Source organism: Aplysia californica, unplaced genomic scaffold (assembly GCF_000002075.1).
Source record: "Aplysia californica isolate F4 #8 unplaced genomic scaffold, AplCal3.0 scaffold01062, whole genome shotgun sequence".
NCBI classification, from domain to species: Eukaryota; Metazoa; Mollusca; class Gastropoda; order Aplysiida; family Aplysiidae; genus Aplysia; species Aplysia californica.
The window spans coordinates 56,079-61,850 of record NW_004798332.1 but is presented as its reverse complement, the minus strand read 5'-3'; the positions used below and the strand labels follow the sequence as shown (position 1 = coordinate 61,850).

General features: G+C 40.0%; 1 protein-coding gene across 1 annotated transcript in view; it reads left to right on the top strand.

Annotated features, from left to right (window-relative positions):
• Positions 1-2,518: 2,518 nt before the first annotated feature.
• The window catches only part of LOC101861012, a gene marked incomplete in the record, with an annotated part of 21,979 nt that continues 18,725 nt past the window's right edge, over positions 2,519-5,772 (top strand). The window contains 1 exon segment of the mRNA XM_005111461.3: positions 2,519-2,997.

Genomic DNA, 5,772 nt, shown 5'->3' with positions numbered 1-5,772 from the left:
AAAATGGGGGAAAACGTCACAGGAGACTATTGCCCAGGTTTGCTGATAAAATTGCGGGTCCGAGTTGGTGAGAAAAAAAGGCGTCCAGACAGCAGAACAGTGCGGCTTTGAAATCCTGCCACACCAGCTTTTTCATCAGAGTATTTTTAGAACTTTTTTCTGTTTCCTAATCTTAAAATAATCACCCGAAGGACGTCGGTTCCATGACAATGAGGAAGCCGCTGAAACTGTTGAAAACTGGTAAGGGGGCCTATTCGTGGTCATTTTTCTCTCAAGGACTTTTGCAGGTCAAAGAGAGGTGGCAGAAATGTGTTACCATTCATGGTGACTAAGTAGAGAAATGAAAGTATGTGTACCAAGTTAGAAAACTCTATTATCTTTATTACTTCATTTTTAGACCAAAGACTTCTTGCCCCCCCCCCCCCTCGTATATAAAACAGCAGTGGCCAACCTTGTTATAATGTACAATCTTCGGGCTTGCTTATGTCAGTATCAAAGTAGTCTACGTCGATATTCAGTGCGACAAGCACTTCCCTCCTCTGAAGCGTGATAAAAAAATTGGTGGTGTCAACCGAGGGTGTTAATTGCGTCGTAACAGAAGGTCCCAGGCAGACACAATGTGTCAAGCTGAGGAGGCGTATGGCGGTTTGAAGTGGAGGCGAGGAGGTGGCAAAGTGTTGACCATTTACTCCAAGTTTCGCCTTCTTGGTGGAGACATGTACTTGGCAGGCATCAGATAAATTCACACCACAGGACCACGAATTTATAAACATTTGTTTCACGACGCGGTTGAATCAAGCGCTCGTCTAAATAATGAAATAAAAAACAACAACAAACAAACAAAAATCCCCCGACGTTTTTCTGCTCTACGGGTTATTATTATTGTCTCTCTCTCCCCCCCCCCCCCCCCTGAACTTTTTCCACGTTCATTTAAAAGCTTATTTTTGAGGGGACTTTACTTGGAAACTTTGGTCAAAAGCAAAAAAATGTACATTTGTAGTTTCAAACGACACTAAAACCTGAGAATTCAGTAAACTTTCGTTTCCATTTTCTCGCTAGTTTTGCCTTTGACACCAGGCAACTCTCGCTTTCTTCAATCCTAAATATTACGTGGGTAAACATACGTGGGTATTTTGTCGGCAAAAGAACATATCCTAGACAATTGAACAAGCTGTAAGGTGAAACCACAAACTACATTTTATAATTCCAGAAAAGTGACGATCGCCTGATTCTCCCACGGGAAAAGTCAAGACGTAGTAATTATTAATAATTTAACTAGCCTATTTTTTAAGCGCTGACACGCCAAACTACAAACCGGAGCAAAGGTATTATTATGCCAGGGAAGATCTTTCGTTTTGCCTATAGGTTTTTAGAGGGGTGTGTGTGTTGTTTTGTTGGATATAGATCTATATTTCTTTTTTGTTTGGGTTTTTTTTTGGGGGGGGGGGGCGGATACTTAGATTATTTTGTTTTGACGTTGTTGTTTGTAAATTAACACTCATTCGTCAACATGGAAAAGGACAACTAAACCTCGCTCCTACCTCCTACCTCATCTAGACACTATTTAATGTAGCTTTTGTCCCCTTCTAAAGCTGATAACTTAGTAAACTGATATCACACAAGGGAGGAGAGGACGTTCATTACAGGAATGACTATCATAAACATAGATTCTTTTTTGCTTTCGTAAGTTTTTACGTCATTCGCAACTGCATAAGGTCATAATACGAGCGCCAAGGGGTAGATGTCAACAGAGAAGTCCAAACTGGGAATCAGACTTAGTCTGCTTACCTCTCTATCCTCAACAGTACAATGTCTGCTTCGACTATCAAGGCACCCCAGAAATAGCAGTTCACAAGAGAGTGACAAACATACAAAAGAAGTAGAGGAAATATTGACGACCTTAAGGATGGGGAAAGAAAAAGCAGTTGTTCCCCCTGCCCTATGTTGTTTCGGCATAGTATGAGCACGACATTAATAAATCAGCCCATTTACAATTCAACTGTGCATAAGAACATGTTAATATCCTCCCTTTGGGAATAGCCTAAAGACACTTCAGTCAGTAACACTGTCTTGGTGGGGGAGGGGGGGGGCATAGATTCCACTCGGATTCGAACCTTAAAACCCACATGCACATGGTGACCATAGTAGACTGCCAACGACTTCACACCAACTTGCCCTTCACTAGGGCTTGGGTAATTAGAGTTGTTTTTATTTTGTTTGAGCTTAGTTTAATTTAGCTTTTGTTTTGTTTGCTGTTGTTGTCGGGGTTTGTTGGTTTGTTTGTTTGTTGTTGTTTTTTGGGAGGTGACCCATGTTATTTCTTAATTTGAAGAACCCCCCCCCCCCCCCCAAAAAAAAAACAAAAAAACAACAACCTTGCTGTGCTCTGCAGCTTCCTTGAACCGCCTGTATATTCAAAACTTACCCCATTTCCGCTGGGGATGCACACTTGAGCAGGGTGGTAAGACTTTTCCTTATTTTCACATACTCCGCCGTCATCGATCGTCAGGCACACATCTGAAGCAGGAGAACTATAACAGATGATTTATTGGGGTTAAATCGTCACCCCATTTCTTTTCTACACCTCTCTTAAAGTGCTCGTCAACTGGAGTTTTGTTATTTCAACTGTGAATGTGTTGCCTGTTATAGTGATCGCAGGTATTGAATGTTTTACAGCTTTCTTGGCAAGATCATGTCGCATAAAATCGTTTCATGTAGGTAAACCTATGACACCTATTCATGAGCTGAAGAAGTAGGCGTACTTGCCCAATTTTGCACTTGCAATACCACTGGTTAAAACTGGGGTGGCTAAATGCCGTTTTCGAACTTCACGTTTCACGACAGTTATTGTGTGACTCAAGGAAACATATTGTGAACTGTTTGTTTGTTACCATCAAGTAATATATAAGGTGAATGAGAAAAGTGCTAGTCCTAAAAATACTCTCAGCCTTTCATAAGAAATTGGGACTATTTTATGAAGCTCGTCCAACTATTCAGGTGAGAAGGTGTATCAAATTTGAACATGAATATGTTCATGATTACAGTGTAGGATAGTGATTATCAACCTGAGCGATATGTATATTTTAAAGAATGATTAAATTCTTTATGATTATGTACCTATCTTTCTAAGTTTATTTAATTGAGGGGGAAAGAGGGGAAGAAGAGGTTGGGGTGTGTGTGGGGGGGGGGGGGGTTGAAAGACATTAACTAAGCGAAATGCAAAACTGAAAAAAATGACTTCAACGATTATATAGATCTTTTAATTTTGTAAGAAAAGCTATCCAAAATTGAGCCAGTGACAGACAATTATTATAAGAAATTGTTTCATCGACCAAAATTTGATTACTTCCAGCCTGGATCTCGTTTTTGATCAGTGAGTGTTGTCAGTTTTCCAGGCTGCCATACATATACTTAAACACCAGTTGTAAAGTTTGTGTCTATCAATTCCGAAGAAGACAGGTTGTATTTTTAAAAAGTCAAACTTACATTGTAAAATTTATTCGTCCTTATGAACATAATTTATGTGTAGATCGGTTGGAGGGGGGGTTACTGCTATCCCTGCCTGTCATGAAATGTCTCTCGGTAGATTAAAAGGGGAATTTGAGAACCATAATGAGCCAAGATTATTACTTAAAACGATAAGTAAAGATATCCGTTCACGCCACAAAACTATGTAAAATAAGGCGAGTCAGACAAATGTTTCACTAAACCCTTATTTGTGTCCTAGTATGGTAACTGGCTTAATGCCTCATTGAGCTCTCTAAGGTTGTTTAATACTAAAAACTCCGATATTTTATTATTATTATCTATATCCGAAAGATATCTAACCAGCTGGATGCATAACAGTGACCCTCAACCAAAATGAATAAATAAGTAAACAAATAAACAGATAAATAAATAAATGATTAAACAAATGAATGAATAAATAAATAAATAAATAAATAAATTGATTAATTAACAAGCCCAGAACTATCATCTGGCGATTAGAAAGACAGCTGCCGGCACATACCATTGTGCATCATGATACGAACTGGAATATAGGCATACCCGCTATTACAATCTCAACTGGAATTTCCCTTTGAACAAAAAGACAGTTTGACTGTCATGATGATCAAATAATTGATTTAACCCTTCTAGTTTTGATGTGTTTCCATTTACTATAATTTGTACAAACAAGACAACGTGTTCATTCAAGAGAGATAGAAACAAAGCCACAACATATTATTTTCACCTTAATAAGAATAAGAAACTACACAAATTGCAAGAACATCTTAAAAAGATATCCGCTATAGACAAATAGGGGGAAAATAGCAATGAATCAGTTGAAGAGAGCACAAGTGGGCATATTATTATATTTATATTATTACAGTGGAATCCTGTTGAAACGAGAGGGAGGGCATCGGTGCGAAATGTCCGTTATTGCAGGATTCTCGTTGTAAGGGACCCAGTAATAAATTCAAGGGAAATAGTAAAGTAGGCCTAGTCTATGAGTTTGGTGTTCTGTTTATTATTTTTTTTATTTTCCCTGATAATGATTTTGTTCAACATGATTTCTAGGTCTAACTTGTTCAAAAATCGAATCAGGTTTCTTTCTCTAGCACTGGCAATGTTGACAACTCTACGTTGGCGATCAGAAAGAAGGGGCTCTGGCTCTAGGCTAACTCGCCCTCTGTGTTGTCCTCCATCCAAGGAGTTTACTTTTAATCTCCTTGCCTCCATCCAACCACACTATGTGGTGTGTTGTGTCTGCTTGAGCACGTGACACATTCACTCCATCTATCACAGCATTGTGACCTCTCCATCTCGCACCAGAGAAGTGAGAGGCATGGTAATGGTAGGCCTAGATAATCTAGACTAGGCTGGCCTATCAAGCGATGCGTTCTGCTCGTCTGCGCATGCAACACCCTCCCCACTCATTGGCCTCGGCCTTCATTGTTGGTTCGCGTGGGCTCTCCAATTCTTTGTTTCGCTGGATCACCAACAACTTTCTCAACTGGCAAGGTTTTATGTTTAATTGGTCTTTCCGTTGAGCACAGCTGCAGCAATATTTCGTTATAACCGACTCCCGTGACTCTCTGATTGCGCAATAGCAGTATTTTATTTACAAAGATAAAGAAGGAAAAGAAAACAGGGTTTTAGAATAGTGTCTTTTTAACAGACTTTTCGTTATTTCAGGACTCGTTATAAGTGGACTCCACTGTATACATCTATGTAGCATTGAGGAAGTGAAGTTAAAATGTTCAAGCCATTTGCCATTTCTTCCTGAAGATATGAATTCTATACCCATGACGGGAAGGGTTATTTTAAAAGTTTAAAAAGAACCTGTTTTACGGCGCTCTCAACTGTAAGGTCAAATGAGCGCACGGAACACATGAAGCATTCAGTTGGTGAAAAATTTGGAATTTTGCCCGAGTAGCTGCCGAAGCCTACTCTTATCTGTTTTGGACCAACAAGGGATCTTTAACCTCCGCAACATGCACTCGGGACCTCTGAAAATTTTCGCCCATGTCCAAGAAGGCTAAGTGTAGATCTTTGTTACCATAAGTTCAGGGGTGTGGCTGAAAGACAGCAGTAAGAAGGAGCCAGGGAGTAGCAGTAGAAAGGCTGCAGAAAGAGTTAGGAGTCCAGAGGAGGGGGCAAAGGAGGTGAGGGGTGAGGGGTGAGGGCAGAAAGCGGAGGCGAAAGCAGACGACAGAGCATTGCTAAAGAGCTGGAAAGGACGTGAAAGGAGACCATTTTAGAGAAGAAAAACATTCCGTTGCTTTTCGGATT